Source organism: Oryctolagus cuniculus, chromosome 1 (genome assembly GCF_051225735.1).
Source record: "Oryctolagus cuniculus isolate XC-2025 breed Fujian yellow rabbit chromosome 1, ASM5122573v1, whole genome shotgun sequence".
In the NCBI taxonomy this organism is placed as follows: Eukaryota; Metazoa; Chordata; class Mammalia; order Lagomorpha; family Leporidae; genus Oryctolagus; species Oryctolagus cuniculus.
The window spans coordinates 203,490,032-203,512,626 of record NC_142867.1 but is presented as its reverse complement, the minus strand read 5'-3'; the positions used below and the strand labels follow the sequence as shown (position 1 = coordinate 203,512,626).

The following is a 22,595-nucleotide window of genomic DNA, read 5'->3' as shown; positions in this document are numbered from 1 at the left end:
GTTTATGAAACTGTCTCATATAAATTTTTATTCTTATTTGTAGAACATAGCTTTTTTTAAAGAAAGATTTATTTATTTGAAAGTCAGAATTATAGAGAGGCACACACACACACACACACACAGAGAGAGAGAGAGAGAGAGAGAGAGAGAGAGGACTTCCATCTGCTGATTCACTCCCCACATGGCTGCAATGGCCAGAGCTGTGCCAATCTGAAGCCAGGAGACTGGAGTGTCTTTTGGGTCTCCCATGTGGGTGCAGGAGCCCAAGGACTTGGGCCATCTTCCACTGCTTTCCCAGGCCATAGCAGGGAGCTAGATCAGAAGTGGAGCAGCTGGGCCGGCGCCGTGGCTCACTAGGTTAATCCTCTGCCTAGCGGCGCCGGCACACCGGGTTCTAGTCCCGGTCGGGGCGCCGGATTCTGTCCCGGTTGCCCCTCTTCCAGGCCAGCCCTCTGCTGTGGCCAGGGAGTGCAGTGGAGGATGGCCCAGGTGCTTGGGCCCTGCACCCCATGGGAGACCAGAAAAAGCACCTGGCTCCTGGCTCCTGCCATCGGATCGGCGCGGTGCACCGGCCGCAGCGCGCCGGCCGCGGCAGCCATTGGAGGGTGAACCAACGGCAAAGGAAGACCTTTCTCTCTGTCTCTCTCTCACTGTCCACTCTGCCTAAAAAAAAAAAAAAAAAAAAAAAAGAAGTGGAGCAGCTGGTACTTGAACTGGCACCTATATGGAATGCCGATATTGCAGGCAGTGGCTTTACCCGGTATACCACAACTCCAGCACCAGAACATAGCTTTTTATGCAGTATATGCTCAATAGATTTTTGTGTTTTTCTGTGGTGTCAGTGGCTTTGACAGCCTTGACATATATGAATTAGTAAGTTACTATGCTAGCAAGAGAGCCTAAGGTCTCAGTTATCAAGACCATCTTATAACAGAGGCACACATTGCCTACACCAGAAGCAGGAGGACCCACATTTCATGTTTAATACTGAGAGCATCAGGATCCAAGATGCCATGCAGGGTAAAAGATAGTGGGAACAAACAGAATTTGGATGTAACTGTGCCCTATCCAGCGAGCAAATCATTTAGCTCCCGTACTACAAGTGGAATGCCTCTAAGCATGTGCAGCACATTGCTGCTGGTTGCCAGTTCTTGTATCTGTCTGATAAGCTTCCATTTCACCTAGAAAAAAAACCAATGCAGATCCTTATATCACATCATACAGTGAAATGAATTTCAGATGGGTTACTCATTAAAATTGAAAAAGATACAATCATGGTAGTCTAGTAGAAACTCTGTTTGAATTATAATCTTGAGAATGGGGAAAGTCTTCTTTATGATAATGCCAAAAATAGAAAGTAGAAAGGAAAAATTGGCTATAATCAAATAAATAAAAATGAACAATGCCTGTTCCCCCCCAAAATTATATTAGTAAAATCAAAAATCAAAAGATGAAATAGGAAAATATTTGTAACATGTGGCAGATAAAGAGATAAAATCACCAGTACAGAAGAAATACAAAGACCAAGAAGGATATGAAAAATTACAGTCTAGTTTTACAGTCAAGAGGTTCAAATGGAAATAAAGACTGAGACTTTCTACCAATTAAAAATAAAGAAACTATTCTAGTATTGATGAGATTTTGGAAAGACACATATCGTATTGGTGGGGATATAAATTGGTACCACTGTTATGGAGGCTTTCATTTTTTCTGCTGCTATAACAGAATATCACAAATTAGATAAATTATAAACAGTAAGAGTTTATTTGGGTCATGATCCTGGAGTGCAGGAAGTCCAAGATGGAGGGTAAGGGTCTTCTTGTAGCATTAGAGGGTAGAAGGATGAGCGAGGACATGCAAGACAGAGAACTTATCCTTTTATCAGGAGCCCAGTCCTGAAATAACTAAACCACAGCCACAATAACAGCACTGATCTCCATTCATGATGGCAGACCTAGTCACCTCTGAAAGGTTCTACCTTTTAATATCATCACAACAGCAATAAAATTCTAACATGAGTATTGGAAAGACATGTAAACTATAAAAGAGACAAAACTGAAAATATATGTTAAAAATTTTCTAGATCTTATTTATATGATCCTTTTAACACTTAGTCCTATCAATATGATCACTTTATAGTATCTGGTAATAATAACAGGTAGAATTAAAAAGGAGAGAATGTTCCAACATGGGAAGCAGTCCACTCAGCAGACTCATAGAATGACAATCATTTTAAATAGCACTCTGACCTCATAATCAGCCTTTAAGGCATCTGGTCTGGCTGAAAAGCCCATGAGATCATTTCAGGCATGGAAAGCCAAGACATACTGGCAAAAAATGTTCCACATGAAGGATCTCTGTGACTGAGACACTAGTGGAAAGAAGTGGCCATCAAAGAAGGTTATACTTTTCTCTGAAGGGAGGAGAGAACTTCCACTTTGCTTATGGCCTTTTCTATACACTGATGGGTATTGTGAATTCAGAAGGCTTCCATAGCCATGGCAGCTCATGTCAAGAGCCTTGGGTGATCCCTGGCATCATACATAAGAATGTTACTTGTTAAATTAAGAACAGGAGTCATTGTGCACTTACTCCACATTCAGCACTTCTTTTCCTCAATTGGTAGAAAGTCACAGTCTTTATTTCCATTTGAACCTCTTGACTGTAAAACTAGACTGTAATTGTATTATGAAAATTAACTGTAAAACTTGTTCTCAGTTTTTTTTTTGTATGAGTATAGAGTTGGTAATCTGTGTATAAAGTTAATTGAAAATGAATCCTAATGGAGAATGGGACTGGAATGGGAGAGGGATGAGGAGATGAGGTGAGAATGGAGATGGGAGGGTGGGTAAGGTGGGAAGAATCACTATATTTCTAAAGTTGTACTTATGAAATTTGTACTGATTACATAAAATATTTCTCCAGGGAAAACATCACCCAACAATGCATTTCTCAGAGCATGTCTTCATCTTTAAGTGATAGATGATTGTAAATTATTTTATCTTCATATAATGGGATGTTATATAATCATTAAAATCACATTATAGTTAAATATTATTGGAAGTGGCTGTCACTGGAATTACTACTGCTGTTCTAAATTTATGTGGTAGGGATTGAATCTGCTGTGGTCAATGCTAATTTCAGTCTCATATCATCTTGTATATCTCAAGGTTAACAATCTGATAATGTATACTTTCCTTTTTCCTAGAACTTTTCACTGATACCATCACTGAAGTTTATATAAAAATTTATGCATGCTGGTATTTTCCTGATCTTTCCCTCTTTCTGTGTTCTCCTCATAGAAACTGACCTCTACATATTGTCATCTCCTATGCTCAGTTCTTGAACCTACTTATTTATTTTTCTGTTTATACTTAAACTATCTGGTAATCTCTTCTAGTTTATGACTCTCACCATCTTTATTCTGATCACTCCCACACTTCTTTGTTTGTACCTGCAACCTGCTCAAGTACTTACCTTCCTGCCCCAGAGCCACTGCCTTGAATGCTCTTCTACTGTCCATGTGGTTCACTCCCTCCCCTACTTCAGGTCTTTACTCTAAAGCCACCCCTTTTGTTGAGGACATCTCTGATCATGATTTCCCCCTTCCTTCTTTGTGTCACTACTTTTCCCCCTTCTGTCCTTTCTTTTCCTCCACGTCACTTAACACCATTACATATGCATTGTTTTTATTGTCTGTTTCCTCTAATAAGAATAAAAGCACCACAAGGACAGAGATTTTTCTTCTTTTGCTCACTGCTTTATTCCAGATACTGGGTATGGTGCTTGACACATAGTGGATACGAAATAGATGTTTGTTGTTGAATGAATCTATGGATGCTGTGTCTGAGAACACACCAAGGTGTTCAGTGTTAAGATGATGAATAAAGTTCAGAGTCTTTTGGAAGCTTTTGAGTGTTCATGGGGTGAATGATTTCTGCAATCTTATAAGTTGCCCAGATAACAAGAGAAAGGTAAGATGAGACCTCTGAGGCTCAATTAGGATGATGGATGTTCTTTCACTCTCTCTGATTGTTTTCCTGTCACATGACATGGAAGTAACTTGTTATGATGATGGAGGGAAGGCTGCTAAAACTGGAAGAAGATGGTGAGATATTACAATGGGAAGTGGTTCAAACTATCCCCCTTAGAGCTACATGGAGACTGTAATGGGGCAAGACATTATCTCATCATTTAAATCTCCTAAGGCTATGTGTAGTATATTGCCAATGTGTATCTTATTTATATTACCCTTTACTTCAAGGTTGTTCTACAGAGTTTCTGATTCTGGAAGGAAATATAAATTGACAGGGGAAATATATTCAACATATATTGAATTTTAAAAGACTATAAATACAATAAAGATAATAATCTTGTTTAGTTAAGAAAAAATCAATGTTTTCTATTAATTTATCTGTCTAAAGCTTTGTCTGCCAAGATAATGTAATGGAATACACACACACACACACACATACACACACACAATAAGGTACTAACAGTGATTATCTCTGAATACTTGGACTGTGCTTTTGTTTTTTTCCTTTTGCTTACCTATATCTCTAATTCCTAATTTTACCTTTCTCTTACTAAAGACATATTGTAGACATGGTTGTGGAATTGTTAGATGATCTGAGAGCATGGGTATTGCAATGAAAATGGAGTCTCAATGTCAGACATGACTTCTAGGTTATAAGGGCAACTTTTTCAATATCTTCTCCAGTTGGCTTTCTGCTATATATCTCTAGTGGCGGAGATAGTACATTGTATATATCTGCCTACGACTTCCACACAATGGGAGTTCCACCCTTTGGAGTCATCAATTCTGGATTTTTATACAAGCCTCCTAGTTGGTCTTCCTACTTCATTTTGCCACTCTGTAATCTATCCTCAACAATATAGTCCTCAAAATAACAAAAATTACATTATGTCATTCTTCTGCTGAAAACCCACTTTCCAACTCCTGAGAAAAGTCAAGAACTTTTCATGACTTACAAAGCCCTATGTGATGTAATCCATCTTCTACATGTAAACAATTACTTATGTTTTCAACATTATTCTCATTTTAGTTTTCTCTTTTGAGATGGATACTGTATTCTTGGGATTACTAAGCATTACACTGTAGAATTTAGTGTTCCCTTTCTTGTTCTGAGTACTTTTTAAAATTAAATACAAAGTTTGATGACTTGTCAAGAGTACAAAGAAAGGAAGATCATGCAGTAGTTTTTAGGTACACATTGTTCATGCCTATGGAATTTTCCAATTTTGATACACACATGTGCTACACATGCACATACTTACATAAATACAGTTTCAGATTTAGTGTTTTGTAAAGGTAAAAGAAGAGAAAGAATGAAAGCACAAAGAGGATTTGATACTAGGGACTGAACCTCTGGAAAAAAGAATCAGGACTCTGTTGGTATTAGAAGTCTCCTCAATATAATTAAAACACATTCTTCCTTTATGAATTTGAATAGCTGTAGTATATCTTCACTTTAATAAAATTAAGTTGTCTTCTGTAGGAGAAACACTATGATATGAACTGCTGAAGATGGAAAGTAAATGATAGAAGAGGAATTGAAATGTCGACTTGTCATTCTCATGCAACACATTGTCCACTTAGAGGTTGTTTGAAACAGACAGCATAAACCATTCTGGGAACAAATCCCATGCACCATAAAATGAACCATAGCTCTATGGTCTCAGAGGATTGGTAAGTTAAGGGGTTATGAGAGTACATTGGTATTGACATTCCATTCAGTGAATATTTTCTGAATACCTCCTCTCTGCCAATGACTTTGTTGAATTCAATGGAAATAAATATAAAAAGGAACCACTGACCTTACTCTTGGTATCTTTGGCTCAGTAACACTCAAAATCAAGCAGTTGTAGGAGTTTTTTAAATTTAATTTAAAACTATTTATTATTTATTTTCACTTTATTTGAAAGGCAGATAAACACAGATAGATAGACAGGATCTTCCATTCCCTGGTTCATTTCCCAAATTCCCACAATAGCAAGGTCTGGGACAGATCAAAGCCAGGAGCCTGGAACTCAATACAGGTCTCCCTTCTGGGTGTTAGGGACCCACATACTTCAGTACCCAAGTATATCATATGTCCACCAGGATGTGCATTAGCAGGAAGCTGGACTGGAAGTGGAGCAGCTGATACTTGAGCCAGAAACTGTGATATGGGATGTGGGCATCCCAATTGGTGATTTTAACTGCTTTGTCAAATGCCTAATCCTAAATGAGTTTTTAAAGACTTACATAAGTGTTCATGATGACATTAAACTAAAGAATAGCATGCAGAATTACACAGTCCATATAAATTCAACTATGTAAAAAATCCATAAAGAGCATAGGATAAAATATTCTGAAATATTAAAAAGAAAAAAGTCAATGATATTAGGGTAGAATTATTGTGATTCCCCCTTGCTTCTCTCTTTGTTCTTGCCAAATTTTAATAATGAAATGCATCATCATGTTTTATCATTAAGCAAAATAGAGCAGAATAGGTACATATAGCCTAGCAGTTAAGATGCCCATGTCCTACACTGGAGTACCTGGGTTTGGTTTCTAGCTCTAGCTCCTGACTCCAGTCTCCTCCCAGTACAGACCCTAGGAGGCAATTATGATGACTCAAATAATTGGGTTCCTACCTCCCATGTGGGAAATCAGGATTGCATTAACAGCTCCTGGCTTCTGCCCTGGCCCAATTCTGATGTTGTGGTCATTTGAGGAACAATTCAATGGGTGGGAGCTCTGTCTCTTTAGATCTTAAATAAATAAAAAGGTTAAAAACAGCTAATACCACTCTTTTTACTGATATTCTCATTTTACAGGATAATAGACTTTATCCTAAATCATGAAGTCATCTCTTACCATTTATTCTTAAAAAAAAAAAAAGAGTTTATTTATTTGAAAGGCAGAGCAACAGAGGGAGGAGATCTTCTATCTGTTGATTTCCTCCCCAGATGATCACAATGACTAGTCTGGGCAAGGCCAAGTCAGGAGTCTAGAACTGCATCTGAGGTTCCCACATGGGTGATACGGTCCAAACTATTTGGGCCATTCTCTGCTGCTTTCCTAGGCATGTTAGCAGGGAGCTGGATCAGAGAAGAGGAGCAGCTGGGATTCACTGTTGCACATATGAAATGCTTCCATTGCAGGTGATGGCTTAACCCACTGTGCCACAGTCACGGCCTCAATATTTATCCTTTTTTTTTTCCTTTTTAAACTTTTATTTAGTAAATATAAATTTCCAAAGTACAGTTTATGGATTACAATGGCTTTTGCCCCCCCCATAACTTCCCTCCCACTCGCACCCCTCCCATCTCCCGCTCCCTCTCCCATTCCATTCACATCAAGATTCATTTCAATTATCTTTATATACAGAAGATCGATTTAGTATATATTAAGTAAAGATTTCATCAGTTTGCACCCACACAGAACATACAGTGTAAAATACTGTTTCAGTACTAGTTATAGCATTACTTCACATTGGACAACACATTAAGGACAGAGATCCCACATGAGGAGTAAGTACACAGTGACTCCTGTTTCAACCTTTATCCTTGTGGACCATCATAGTGTTTGACCACACTATCTTTCTTAACACATTCTTGACTTCCATGGATTTGACTTCTCCTAGTTCACTTTCACATCTTGCATATCTTTCTTCCTCATACCTTCTAACTTTATGATTCTTAGTTTTCTTCCTTACCCTTTCCTCTCGGGAACTATAGGCTTCAAAAAGTTCATGGAAAATATACATTATCTCTTAATTCAATATTTCCATGAACTTCTTGAAGCCTTCTCATACTGTTTGTAATTTTAGTAGCGTATCCAATTCCTGAATCATACCCTTGAGTTGTGGCTTCTTTAAGGAGTATCGGGAGCTGAGGAGCTCCTTTTTAACACATACGGGCTCTGGCCTTTCCTATCAGAGTATTTTCAAAGGTAACAGGAAGCAGTGGGGCAAAGTGAAGAGAAGAGCCTGGTTTTAAATCTTCTGAGCCTCGTTTCCTTATCTGAAATATTGCATCTAGGATTAAGATGAAACTTAAAGAGTTAAAATATGGAAAGTACCCAGCATGGTGCCCACATGCAACAGCTGCTCCAGGAATGTTCTGGTCCTTCTTCCCCACTTCCTCCATTTCTACCATCTGTCTGAGTACAAGAATGACGAACTTCAGGGCATATTGTCTGTGGTTCTTATTATATACATCTATTAAAGATCCAGTTAATCTATTTTGGTTGCCATCAAAGCAAATGATTGCCATCAAAATGTCTATTTATGCCAACAGAATGGGAGTACTTTATTGATCCGCCAATTACTAGTGTTCTACTATTTTGGTCTAGTCTCAGCTTTTTGGAGTTTCTTCTGCTGTTAGCAGAATGTCAGTGAATAAACAAATAAAATCGTTGTGTGGGATTAAAACTGAAGCAAATGAGATTATTGAAATTACTTAGCCCAATTTTTATGGTTTTTCTAATGCCTGTGTTAGCTGTTTGCTACCACTGATAGAGTTCAAGGTAGTAGAGTCCTGGACTCTCTGTACCCCAACAGTATATGCTAGTGTTACTGAAATAACCACAGTTCATCTTGCCAGAGGATACTTTTCTCTTTCCACCTTGATGAGCCTTGGTGTTAAAGCAGGAGGCAATATGGTATCATAGGTGAGAATTTTAGCCTTAGATTTGCATGCAGACTCCAGAGTGGGAAATAATTCCTACTTTATAAAGCTAGTGCGAGGATTATATCAGTTAACATCCATGAGACCATTTTTAAAAGCACTAGGAAGGTAAGTCATTATTAGTTCTTAGGTTGAGACACAAATCATCTAGAAATGTCTGTCTCTAGCCCTTTTTTGATGTAAATATTTATTTTGTTGTCTACCACATTTGCTCTTTCAGTGATAACAAAAAATGAAAAGGAGATAAATATTTTTTAAAAATTAGCAGCCAAAGAGCCAGAGCTAGTGTACGGCTTACAGTGGGTGCTCAATTAATGTTTGTTGGAGGAGTAATGAACGAAATGAATCTGTCCCTCTCTTGCAATAGGGATGTAGTTATTGTGGCTTTTTAACAGAGGCAAAATTCACTGGCCATTCTTGTAGATGATTTGTGAAGCTGTGATCAACAAGGGCTACAGCTCTGAACACTGTGTGCATTAAATGCTGTTAGGTTGGAGGTTGGCTTTTAACTATTAGTGCCAACCAATCTGTATTTTTAAATTAATAAAGTCTAACATTTGTTGAGTACTTCATTTGTTGAGTACTCTTTCATTTCAGCATCTTCTGAATGGAGTTGTTCTAATTCTATATTATAAATGAAGAAATAAAATTCAAAGAAATTAAGCAACTTGTTTAAAGTAACGAAAAGAATGAGAAGCAGAATCTTGCTGTGAACTCAGGTCATTTGGGCTCAAGTCCAGGGCACCATGACCTAGGACTCCCTCTGCCATGTCTGCTGCTAATATGGTACTTGAGTGTTTTGCTTCTGAGTTTCCCCAAGGCCTAGGATGAGACACTGGGAGGCAATTTGGTTTTGGAGGTGCGGAGGGGGAAGCTGGCTGTTCTACAATTGCTTGCTGAGCCATCTGCTCTCTCTTCCTCTTCAGAAATGAGGCATTTGTTACTGTGGGCTGCTTTTGCTGAATATTTGGATTATGTCACTTTCTCTGTATGTCACATGTGGGGCATTTGGTGACATGCAGCCCAGCCTACATTGGTTTCCTTACGTAGTGCAATAGGTACACGCAGATTTGCTTTCATTTCAATGTTGAACAATTTCAATGCCATTTAGTAAGAGTCACATGTCTACAACAATAGAAGCCTTCACATTTCAGCTTCCCTTTTTGTATAATGCTAATTGGAATCGGGAAAAAAATCACAAATATACATGTATACGTGCATATACAACAAAAAGAAATCAGAGGAACCTATTGATTAAGTTGGACACTGGTCAGCCATGTCACTTAATTTTGTCTCAGCAGCAATAATTTTTTGTGCAGGTTTGTCTATTATTTTACAATTTAGTATCCAAACCTATTCAATTTATAAGTGAACTAGTGGTTGAAAGGCTATGTGTGGGTTGAAGAATATTTTTTATCATGGTGGGAAGATTTGGTAAAATGATCAGGAATAATCAGTATTGGGTTTGTGCTGCTGCTAATTTGCTTTATGATCTTGGGGAAGTAATTTCACCTCTCTAGGCCATCCATGAAATGGTTAGTACAAGAGATATCTGATAATTCTAGCTCAAGGGCTCTATGATTAATTGATTTTGTGATTTATAGAAATTAGAGATGGCATGTATGGAACATATTTTCTGGAAGTAGGGAAATAGCTCCAAACATTGTTTTTCTCTCTGTGAGCAAAAAGGAGAATTATAGAATTGTCAGGTTATTCAGATATCTCCAAGCATGAATACAGCAAGGAGCTTATTATTTAGAAATAGTTTACATGAGGCAATATTTTTGCAAATAAAAGATGGATAATTCCATTTCTGAGAATGTGTTTGGTAGCTTCATGATTTATTAGGGTATTTAGAATCCTCCCAAACTTAATGGTAGCTTACCTTTTTACTAATTAATTTCTTCCTTCTTCAGTTACACAGTGAGGACTCAGTAAATGCCAACCACTGTGCTGGATGCTGGGAGTTCAAGGGTAAGTTGAATTCATTATCTGATCTTGAGAGATTCCCAGTCTGAGGAAGAAGGCAAGTCTGTAAACAGAGTACACATGTAATAACAAAAATAATGTACAAAATGACACAGCTGGCAAGGAGAAGGGAGGGAGTAACCTGCTGGGAAAGGCAGATGAAGGAAAGGTGATACAGAGTAGGTCTTAGAGGATGAGAAAATTATTTCTAGGTGGAAGCAGGATTGAGGAAAAGGCATGGAAGGACACATTAAGCAGGTGAGAAGACACAGAGGTGTGAAATGCATGGAATATTCAGCAATAACAAGTAGTGTAGTGTAGTTGGATATAGTTTAGAGCCCAATTCTGAAGAACCTTGATGCCAGTATAAAGAATTTGTATTTCATCCTGTTTCTATCAAAGGGCTGTAAGCAGTAGAGTGACATGAATGGCTTTAGGTCTACTAGTTTATTAGACAAGATGTTGGCATGTTCATTGAAAAAGTCTGAGCCAACTGAATGTCAACCTAGAAGCTTACTTTAGTCACTGCATTTATTTTTTAATGTTCTTCCTTTAGGAGAACTGCCTGGTTGTTTATCATACACTACTTCCATCAAGTGTATGGGGATTGCCTTATTTGTGCTGTTAGTCTGATGTGGCTGGGCAAGAAGGAGGAATTTTCTTTCAACCAAAGCAGTGGGAATAAGGGAAAAAGGTGAGAAGAAGGATTCAAAGGGGAGGCAGATCGTGGAGGAACAGTACCCTGTGCCAAACAGGCAGATGGGGTCCTGTGTATAGTATGTTAAGGAGTAATGATTATTTTCACAGTGGGTGATACTTTTAATAAAGTTCATCTAAAAGTCCCAAAGGTACAGTTCACTGGTCGGTAATAGGCCTTGGAATAGGGTATCCGTTCTCAGTATTTTCAAAAATATTGAAAGGACTTCCTCACCATCTCATCATTAGTCAAATCCAGAGCAGTTGTGTAGACCTTCTGAGTTGTGATCTTTTCATATAAAGATCCCCCATACCCATTACACAGTGAAAGTTTAAACATTCATTGTTCTACCTGCCTGGTGAGGAGAGAAGCATAGAAATCAAGATAGGATGGAATTTAAAATCTTGAGTGGAGTCTTCTAAGGATGGAATGCCATTGGAGAGTCATGTTACTTACAAAGCCCTGCTGATGAAGTGTTTGGAACTGTCCCTGTTTGTCCTGTTATTCCATCCTTTGAATCTATGATACTGAATCAGTAAATTACTTTTTCCTGCATGCCTAAGATGCCAAAAGTTGGTTTCTGAGCTTTTAACAAGAGTCCCAACTATTGGAGAAATTGGTACCAGAAGACTTCTTGGTCTGAAAAATCTTTCTTATAATTTCCGGTATCTAGTATCCAAATCCTACTCTTTTAAAAATCACTTTTGTAAGAACACCTAATAATGGTATAAATTCAACAGAAGTTTTAAGTCAGCAACACATAAGTTAATCTCTTATGTTTTTTGTTTTGTTTTGGTAAGTTTTTTTCCCCACGCTACTCAAAGAAAGGAACTGACTTTCTTCCCTTCTTTTTCCTTTCCTTTCTCTCCATTCCCTTCTCTTCCTTTCATATAACCAGAACTTAGAGAGTCTCATGGTTGGAATCAAGAAGAGAATTATGGCTGAGAAGCCAGCTAGAGATGCTAGGGTCTTTGGGTTTTGGATGAAGAAGGTCAAGTTTGAATAGGTGGTCAAGGCTGATGAGGCGTCTGCGGCCTATGAGGCCTACAGGCTAGGGGTCAGGATAATGATTTAGAAGGAGGCCAGTTTGGAAGGGCCATAGCATGGAACTCATTAGGGCTGAGGAAGGACCAAGAGTGCTATTGAGGTTGATAAGGTCAGGTTCTCACTTCCAGGGTTTGGAAGATTGATTAAATACAATTAAATAAGGAAATAATTATACTGATGAAAAAGGGAGTCATATTTCTCACTGTTAGAGAAAGAAGCCACAAATATTTAAGATACATTGAACCCTTTGGTGTTGGACTGGAAATGGAAGTATTGTGTTTCTTTTTTTTTTAATATTTATTTATTTGAAAGACAGAGTTACAGAGAGAGATAGAGACAGAGAGAGAAGTCTTCTATCTGCTGGTTCACTCCCCAGATGGCCGCAACGGCCAGAGCTGTGCCGATCCGAAACGGGGAACCAGGAGCCTCCTATTGGTCTCCCACACGGGTGCAGGGGCCCAAGGACTAGGGCTGTCTTCTACTGCTTTCCCAGGCCATAGAGGAGAGCTGGATCAGAAGAGGAGCAGCTGGGACTAGAACCAGCACCCATATGGAATACCAGCACTTCAGGCCAGAGCGTTAACCCACTGTGCCACAGTGCTGGCCCCAGAAGTATTGTGTTTTTATGGCATGTGTATGTCCATGCCTACATATGAACACACACACAGTTGGGTATAGACAGATGACTGATTCTAAAGAAGTGGCTTATCATAGGATTTAATCCCATGTGCATTTTTTTATATTTTTGGATAAAGTTTTTCATATCCTTAAGTTACAAAGATATTCTCATACTTTATTCCGTTAACTTTAAAGTTTTAAGTTATATGGAAATGTCTTTAATTTATCTTAAGTTTATCTTTGTATATGTTGGAAGGCCTGGGGTCCAGCTTTCTTCCTATCCATTTAGTGAGCCAATGTTTCTAATATAGTCTGGGCAATTATTTTCCCCTTGTTTTATGGTACATCTTTATCATATACCATATTTACATGGGTTTATATCTGAGCTTTCCATTTGACCTATTTGATCTTCCCTGGTATCATGCTGTTTTCCCAGGCACGTTGTCAGGGAGGTGAATTGGAGGTAGAACAGCACTCTAGCCAGTGCCCCTATATAGGATGCAGGCTGTGGTTTGATCTACTGGGCTACAATGCCAGCCCCTAATTCTTTTTTTTTAAAGATTTATTTATTTTTATTTGAATTTCAGTGTTACACAGAGAGAGGAGAGGCAGAGAGAGAGAGGTCTTCCATCTGATGGTTCATTCCCCAGTTGACTGCTACGGCTGGAGCTGTGCCAATCTGGAGCCAGGAGCCAGGAGCTTCCTCTGGGTCTCCCAAGTGGGTGCAGGGGCCCAAGCAGTTGGCCAAGATTTATTTATTTATTTGAAAGGCAGAGTTACAGGGAGGCAGAAGCAGAGAGAGAGAGGTCTTCCATCTGCTGGTTAACTCTCCAGATGGCCACAACAGCCAGAGCTGCACTGATCTGAAGATAGGATCCAGGAGCTTCCTCTGGGTCTCCCACATGGGTGCAGGGGCCCAAGGATTTGGGCCATCTTCCACTGCTTTCCCTGGCCATAGCAGGGAGCTGGATTGGAAGTGGAGCAGCCAGGACTCAAACCAGTGCCCATATGGGATGCCAGCACTGTAGGCTATGGCTTTACCTGCTACACTACAGCTCTGGCCCCAATCTCTACCTTTCAATTTACAGTTATGTAATTTCTTACAAGGTAGAATTTACACCTTTTTGCTGTTTACTGTATGATTTAAGTCATTTTGTTTCATTATCTTTAAGAATTATTTTGTTTATTTGAAAGACAGGGTTACAGAGAGAAGTAGAGCCAGAGAAAGAGGTCATCCATCCAATGGTTCACTCCCCAAATGACCACATCGGTTAGAGCTGAGCTGATCCAAAGCCAGGAGCCAGGAGCTTTTTCCAGGTTTCCCACATGGGGACAGGAACCCAAGGGCTTGGGCCATCCTCTACTGCTTTCCCAGGCCATAGCAGAGAGCTGGATCGGAAGTGGAGCGGCCAGGACATGAGCCAGCGCCCATATGGGATGCCGGCAGTGCAGGCTGGGGCTTTAACCCACTGTGCCACAGCTCCAGCCCCCTTTTTGTTTCTTTAATATTCTATTGTTGAATAGGAAATTTTCTGGCATGCTATTTTAATTTTATTGTCATTTCTCTTGCTATTTTTGAGCTTTTTTTTTTTAGTTGTTGCCCTGGGGATTACAATTAACATCTTAATTGATAGCAATATATTTTTAATGAGTTGCAATTTAAATTATACATAGAACTTTTCCCCTATATAACTGCATCTCTCTCTCCTATATACTATTATTATTGCACAAATTACACATTTATATATTAGAAGCCCCTAAGGACTATTTTTAAATTACTGCTATATTGAAAAAAAATGAAAAAAATTACTGCTATATGCTGTTTTTCTTTTAAACCAGATAGAAGAAAGTAGTTACAAACAATATATCTATAATATCCCTATACCTAGCTATGTAGTTATCTTTACCTATGCTCTTATTTTTTCATTAATTCAAGTTGTAGTTTAGTATTCACTCACTCCAGTCTGCAAACTGACTCCTTTAGTGGTTCTTGTAGAGTAGGTCTACTAATGACTAATCTTCGCTTTTGTTGATCTGGCAGTGTCTTAATTTCTCCATAATGTTTAAAAGATAGTCTTACTAGACCTAGAATTTTGGTTTATAGTATTTCTTTCAGCATTTTAAATAAGCCATCCCATTGTTAATCTTACTGAGGATAATTAATATGATCAGTCTTTTCTCTTTTGCCACTTTCAAGATGAATGTTCTCTTTGACTACTGACAGTTTGAGTATGCTGTATCATTTTAAAAGGTTTACTTATTTAAAAGGCAGAGAAACAGAGAAACAAAGAGGGTTGGGGAATCTTCCATCCACTGGTTTACTCTTCAAATGCCTGTGACAGTGTGGTCTAGGCAAGGCCAAAGCCAGGAGCAAAGAGCTTCATCTGAGTCTCTCTCATGGGTAGCATGGATCCAAATACTTGGGCCATCTTACGTGCATTAGCAGGAAGCTGGATTGGAAAGCAGAGTTGCCTGGCATGAACTGGCATTCTGATATGGGATTCTACCATCAAAGGTGGTGGCTTAATCTGCTGCCCCAGAGTGCCAGCCCCAATGATCTTTAAATTTTTCAAGTTCTTGAGCCTTCTTGGGTATTTAGATTGTTGACTTTTGTCATTACTTCTCAAAATATTCTTTCTCTATTTCTTCTCTTCTGAGACTTTCCTTATATGTATGTTGCAATGCTTGACGATATCTCATAGGTCTCTGAAGTTTTATTCAATTTTTTTCTTTCAGCTCATTAAGCTGGATAACCTTAATTGATGTAACTTCAATTATATAAATATAAATATAAATATATTATATGAATGATTTCTCCTGCTAACTCAAATATACTGCTAAGGCCTGTTAGTGAATTTTTCACCTAACTTATTTTCTATGTTAGATTTTCTATTTTTTTTTTTTTTTGACAGGCAGAGTGGACAGTGAGAGAGAGAGACAGAGAGAAAGGTCTTCCTTTTGCCGTTGGTTCACCCTCCAATGGCCGCCGCGGCTGGCGCACTGCGGCCGGCGCACCACGCTGATCCGATGGCAGGAGCCAGGTGCTTCTCCTGGTCTCCCATGGGGTGCAGGGCCCAAGCACTTGGGCCATCCTCCACTGCACTCCCAGGCCACAGCAGAGAGCTGTCCTGGAAGAGGGGCAACCGGGACAGAATCCGGCGCCCCGACCGGGACTAGAACCCGGTGTGCCTGCACCGCTAGGCGGAGGATTAGCCTAGTGAGCTGCGGCGCCAGCCAGATTTTCTATTTTTTAAAAGACTTTATTTTGTTAAAGTAGTTTTAGTTCACAGAAAAATTGACTGGAAGTCACAGCAATTTCCCACATACTCCCTGTCTCCACATCTATTTGTTTCCAGAAATAATTTCTATTTCTCTATGGATATTCTTTTAGTTCTTTAGACATGGCTTTATTTAATTTTTTGAACATATGTATAAGTGGTCAATGTAAAGTCTTTATCTAGAAAGTCCAACACCTGATCTTCCTCAAGACAGTGTTTACTGACTACTTTCTCCCATCCAGTGTATGGACTATACTTTTTTTCATGTCTCATAATTTTTTTGTTGTTGTTGAGAACTGAAACTTTAATATAATGTGACAACTCTGGAAATCAAATCCTCATTGCTCCAAAGTTTGTTGTTGCTACTTGCTTAGTGGCTTTCCTGGGCTGATCATGTAAAGTCTATATTCTTGGTTATGTGTGGCCACTGCCCTTTCTGCTTAGTGAACTCCATGGTAATGTTTGGGTGGAGATGTTGTTAAATGCCTTGTCAGTAATTTCCCCAGCCTTTATGAGGGACTCTGTGCTGGGTAAGCTCTCAAGAGTCAGTCAGTCAATTTACAACTCTGCCTCAGCATTTACCTCCTGGTAGTACTGAGCCTCAGTTCAGAGATGATAGATTAGTGCCTTCTTTTTTTTTTAAGATTTATTTTATTTATTTGAAAGAGTTACAGAGGGAGATAGAGCCAGAGAGAGAGGTCTTCTGTCTCCTGCTTCACTCCACAAATGACCGCAGAGGCCAGAGCTGAGCTGATCTGAAGCCGGGAGCTAGGAGTTTCTTATGGGCCTTCCTTGCCTGCGGGTGCAGGGGCCCAAGCATTTGGGCCATCTTCTACTGCTTTCCCAGACCATAGCAGAGAGCTGGATTGGAAGTGGAGCAGCTATGGGATGCCAGTGCTGCAGGCTGGGGCTTTCACCTGCTATGCCAAAGTGCCAGCCCCAATTAGTGCCTTCTTAGATCTTTCCTGGATATCTGTGTTACTGTGCACATGTATGGTCTTCTGACTTCTAGGAATCCTGCTGGAACTGTTAAAGCTCCTTAAGGTATTCCATTCTCCAGATTTTCCTTTAAGGCTGTTTAGTCAGCTTTAGGTTTGTCCCAACTTGTCAGCATTACTGGTAGCTGCAATGTTAAAAGATGATCATTAATTATTGACAAATGCTTTAGGGAAAAAGTTTTTTTCAATAAGCAAACCCTAAATCACATCATATAAACATGAGCTTTGCAAATAAGCTATACTGGGAAAACTCTCGGACACACCAGGATAATAACAATTCTCTGGAGTTGGGCTTTGGGCAGTTCCACACCTGTTGGTCCCCCCAGTGTTGCTGGGATGATGATTTCCACAGTTATGATTGTGAGCTTGTAGGCTATTTTGATTATGCAAGAGGAAGATGAGATTAGAGCAAGGGAGATGTCACAAAACTCACTGTTCATACTGGGGCTCAGCCATTTTTTTTGAAAATATGTTCCTAATTGTTGTAAGTCTTTAGCTAATCTCTGGAGTTCTGAAAAAGTTGATTTTGAATTTTTTCCCTGTTGCTTTTGTTGCTTTTATGGGAGATCAAGTTTTCAGGGGCCTTCATTATTCAGTTGGTCAGTCTCTTCCAAATGCTTTAAAAAAATTCATTGACATGTTAACATGATTTTTTTGTTTACTTATGTAGCATGGTGAATTGCAAGGATAGATTTCCTTTGAATTCCTGGCAGTGGGTGTTGGAGGCTGAATTCATGTGATCATGATGTGTAATTTTTAAACATATTTTTTGAATTCAGTAAGTTAATATTTCATTTAGAATTTTTGCATCTATATTTGCAGAGGTACTGAGCCAACAGTTTTATTTTCTTGTTCTGATCTTATCCAGTTGGTAAAATTAGATTATTTAGGTTTAGCAAATGAGTTAGACAGCTTTATCTCATGTTCTATATTTTTGAAACAACTTGTATAAGATAGAGATTATCTGTTCTTTGAAAGTTTGGCAAAATACATCTATAAAACCAACTAGGACAGGCAATATTTGGGGAGAGGCATTTATCAATTTCCTTAATAGCTTGGGTGAAATTTAAATTCACTTCTTGACATCAGTTAAGATACCTGCATCCCATATCTGTGCCCCTATTCTTGATACCTGACTCGGGTTCCTGACTGCAGCTTCTTACTAATGCAATGTCTGGGAGGCAGCAGTGGTGACCCAAAGCTGGGTCCTGCCACCCAGGAAGGAAACCCAGATTGAAGTCCTGGCTTTGGTCTCTTGCTGTTTCAAGGCCATTGTAGGCATTTGGGAAATCAGTCAGTGGATCTCAATCTCGCTCTCTCTCTCTCTCTCTTACTTGCTATGAATTTCTGCCTCTCAAATAAATAAATAAAAATAGTTTAAAAACAAAAGAAAAAATTTAGTTCTCATTCTTTTGTCATGTATCACCACTACCACCACCACTTTTTTTTTTTTTTATAGCTTTTTGGCCCCTTTCATGTAAACTGTTTTTATATCTGAACGAAGCTATAACACAAAAATTTCTAACAATGTTAACTACCTCCTGCAAAGGATTCAGAAAATTACTTTTTCCTTTAATTTTTAGCATGATAGACTTCCCCTTTAGTATTAGAATTCTTTTTTGTAGGACTCATGGTGTGTGTTTGTGTGTATGTGTGTGTGTATGTTTTACTCATTTTCAAAAGAGTTACCTATAGAGGGTTTACAAAAATGAAATTGCATGTAGTTTCCCTCATCTATCTATCTTCTATGCCAGATCCCTTTGGGTCTACAATTGGTTGTATGCAATTCTGAGCTCAATTCTTAGTATTTGTCCTGTATTTATGTACTGTGGTTCTACTCCCCACAGGTGCTATCCTCTGTTCTCTCTTTCTAGTTCCCTGATTTGATAAACCGATTGAGTAAATGACAAGCTAAAGTTCCCCAATGAAATGCACTGTACCAAGGTTCTTTCTTTTGTTGTACCTTCCCACAGTCCTTTGCTTGGAAAGAATTTCCATTACAGCATATCATCCACCCATGTTAGTTACTTTTTTTTTTTTTTTTAGTGAAACACTCTTCCCCCTTTTAGCAATCTTTTCCTAGAAGTTCTCTCTAAAGAAGAAGGTTGAAAGAGAAGTCATTTAAAAAAAGCGATATCCTAAAAGCAGGATGGCTACTCAAAAATCTGGCCCTGGCCCTGGTTTTTTGAGCCAGGGGTAAAATTGTGAATGACAGACAAGTATCTTCATATTTTATATCATATTGTTTGGATCTTAAAAATATTTTTGTTGTTTTGAAGCAGAAGGAGGCTACCAGTTGTTTCCTCTCAATCCAGCTCTGTAGGTCTTGTAGATAGTGAAAATTCCTTCCAGATTCTGGCAGCCAGCTTGTCTGTATGTCTCCGTTCTGAGAGTTGTTTTTAATTTTGGGCTTCTCCTCTTTCTTGGTAATTTTACTGGGCTGTTGGAAGTAGCTGCATCAGTGATTGCTAATTTGATTTCATTTAAAAAAGGAATTCCATTGCAAATGAATTTAAAAATATTTTTCAAGTTATATAAGGAATAGTTGCAGTTCACTTTTTGAGTTGCTTTAATTTATAGATTAACCTGTCAAGAATTTTCATCTTTATTCTTTTCAGAATTTTAATTTACAATTAAATATAAATTTCGCATCCAAACATTTCTATTTTATGTTTCTGTTACTGGTATGAATTGATTTTGCTTGAATTTCTGACTAGCTTTAATGATACAGAGATGCCGTACAAAAATGCAATGCATTTATATGTATCATCCTTGATTCCTTTGTTGAACTGTTTAAAAAACTTTGATAATTTTATAGCTAAATAAAACTTTTTCTAGGCATACAATGATAGTGCCTGAAATTAATATTTTTACTAATATCTTAAATAATTCCTTTAAGTGTCATTGTATTTGGAAGAGTTTAAAATGCAGTATTGCTTATTCAACTGTGAAAATTGTCATTTTGTTCTTAACAATAACATCTTTAATTTTTTCTCATTTGTAGAGAATGCTAGTTCATGATTTTAAGTAGATACTCCTTTGGATTAAGTATCCTTCCACAAAGTAAGCATTTAATAATATTTCTGTGAAGTTAGAATGAAATATCTTATTATTCTTATATTTTCTGTTCAAAACTTATAAGTTCTGGTCTAACTTTGAAAATCCTCTGAGCATCTATTTAAATATGGCCCTTATTATTTGTACTACAGATTTGGTATCTTGTTTTGATCTTTTTGTTATGTTGAATGTTCCTTATATTTTTGACAAAATCTGTTTGTTTACCATGTATTACTTTTTTAAATTTATTTTTTAAGGAATACAGATTTCATAAGTGCAACTTTAGGAATATAATTATTCTTTTTAGTAAATAGTTGAGCACTATTTGTATTTTGATTAACACTTTTGCATGTATATTAAGAAATGAAATTGGCTTGCAGCTTTTTTGGTATTATGTTTAAATCAGGTTTTAGATCATAGATAATGTTTTACCATTATTTTCTATGTTCAAAATGGTTTATATAACACTGACATTTTTCCCTAGTCATTTTTTAGATAATTTATATATGAACCCATATAATCCCTTTGTTTTCTTTGACATTGTCTCCAATTTGTTTTCTGTTTTTTCCTTTTTTCTAACAAGCAACTATTATGACAGGAAATTCATTTTATTTTGCCTTTTGATTATATGTTCCTTCCCATTTCTATTGAATTTATTTGTATTTTACTCCTGATTAAATTTTTGCTGTTCATCTATCTGTTTTTAATGTCAGAGCTGGAATTTACTTTTCAATTGCATTCCTTTGCAATTCTCCAAAATGATAATTTAATTTTTCTGTTTTCTTGTTTATGTTTGGGTTGTCTTTTTTTCTCAAATTAATTGATTCATAAATGTTTTTTAATTGTATCTCATGTGCCAGTTCTACATGTTGAGGGTATGGATGATGGTGACCAAAGTCCTTGTCCTTACGTAGCATGCATGTATATACTCATGCTCTGTAAGTATATGTTGTATAACAGTAACATGTAATATACTATATGGATTATTGTTGTAAGAACATTTGCATGAGCTCTACCCTCTCAAATTTTTAAGTGTACAAACAGTATTGTTAACTATCAGAACAATGTTGTGTAACAGATAGCTAAAAATTGTTCATCTTGCGTAATTGAAATTTTATACCCATTAGACTCCCCAGTTCCCCCTTTCTCATCTGCTGACAACCACCATTCTGCTTTCTGCTTCCATGAGTCTGACTATTTTGATTACCTCATATAATCAGAAACATGCAGTATTTGTCTTTTGGTATCTGACCTATTTCACTTAGCATACTATCCTCAAAGTTCACCCATGTCGTTGAGTATGCTAGAATTTCCTTGTTTTTTAAGTCTGAGTGACATTCCATTGTATGTATACAGATGTCCTTTATCCTCTTATCTGTGAATAGGCACTTAGGTTGTTTCTACATCTTGGCTACTAGAATGATGCTGTGATGCAAATGAAAATGCAAACATCTTTTCAAGATCCTGATTTCAATTTTTTAGAATAAATATCCAGAAGTGGGATTGCTGGAGCATATGGTATTTCTATTTTTAATTTTTTGAGGAAAATCCATACTGTTTTCTATAGGAGCTATAGATTTTACGTTCCTACCAACAGCATGCAAGGTGGAACCATACACATCCTGCATCCATGCTAGCACTTTTTATCTTTCTCATTTTTTTTCATACTAGCTATCCTAATAGCTGTGAGGTGATATCTTACTGTGGTTTTGGTATGCATTTCTCTGACGATTAAACGACAGTGGGCATCTTTTCGTATACTTTTTGGCTATTTACGTATATTCTTCAGAGAAATATCTATTTAAGTCCTTTCTGAATTTTTATCTTACGTTAAAAATTGTTTAAATTTATTTTATTTATTTGAAAGGCAGAGAGAAAGAGAGATTTCTCATCCTCTGGTTCATTCCCCAAATACCTGTAAACAGCCATGGGTAGGCCAGGCCAAAGCTACTAGGGGCCAGAAACTCAATCTGGGTTCCCACATGGATCTGAGGGACCCAACTACTTGAGCCAACCCTTACTGCCTCCCAGGGTATGCATAAGCAGGAAACTGTAATCAGGAGTGGAGCTGGAACTCCAAGATGGGTTACGTGCCTCCCAAATAGTGTCTTAACCATTACAGCAAATGTCTGTCCCCTTTCTCCATCTTAAATTTCAGGTATTTGATTATTTTCCATTGAGTTTTAAGAATTCCTCCTGGCCGGTGCCGCGACTCACTAGGTTAATCCTCCACCT

The 22,595-nt window shown here is 37.9% G+C and overlaps 1 long non-coding RNA gene across 10 annotated transcripts in view; it reads left to right on the top strand.

Annotated features, from left to right (window-relative positions):
* Positions 1–22,595, top strand: part of LOC149128827 (uncharacterized) — a 328,324-nt gene that overhangs the window by 79,634 nt on the left and 226,095 nt on the right. For 6 of the 10 annotated variants that reach the window (XR_016211132.1, XR_016211133.1, XR_016211131.1 and 3 more), the window contains exon 2: positions 10,614–10,671. This is a non-coding gene — a long non-coding RNA (uncharacterized LOC149128827). Of the gene's footprint in view, positions 1–5,519; positions 5,711–10,613; positions 10,672–11,221; positions 14,361–22,595 lie in introns of those variants that run through there. The other 4 variants (XR_016211153.1, XR_016211152.1, XR_016211151.1 and 1 more) reach the window with 3 other exon arrangements.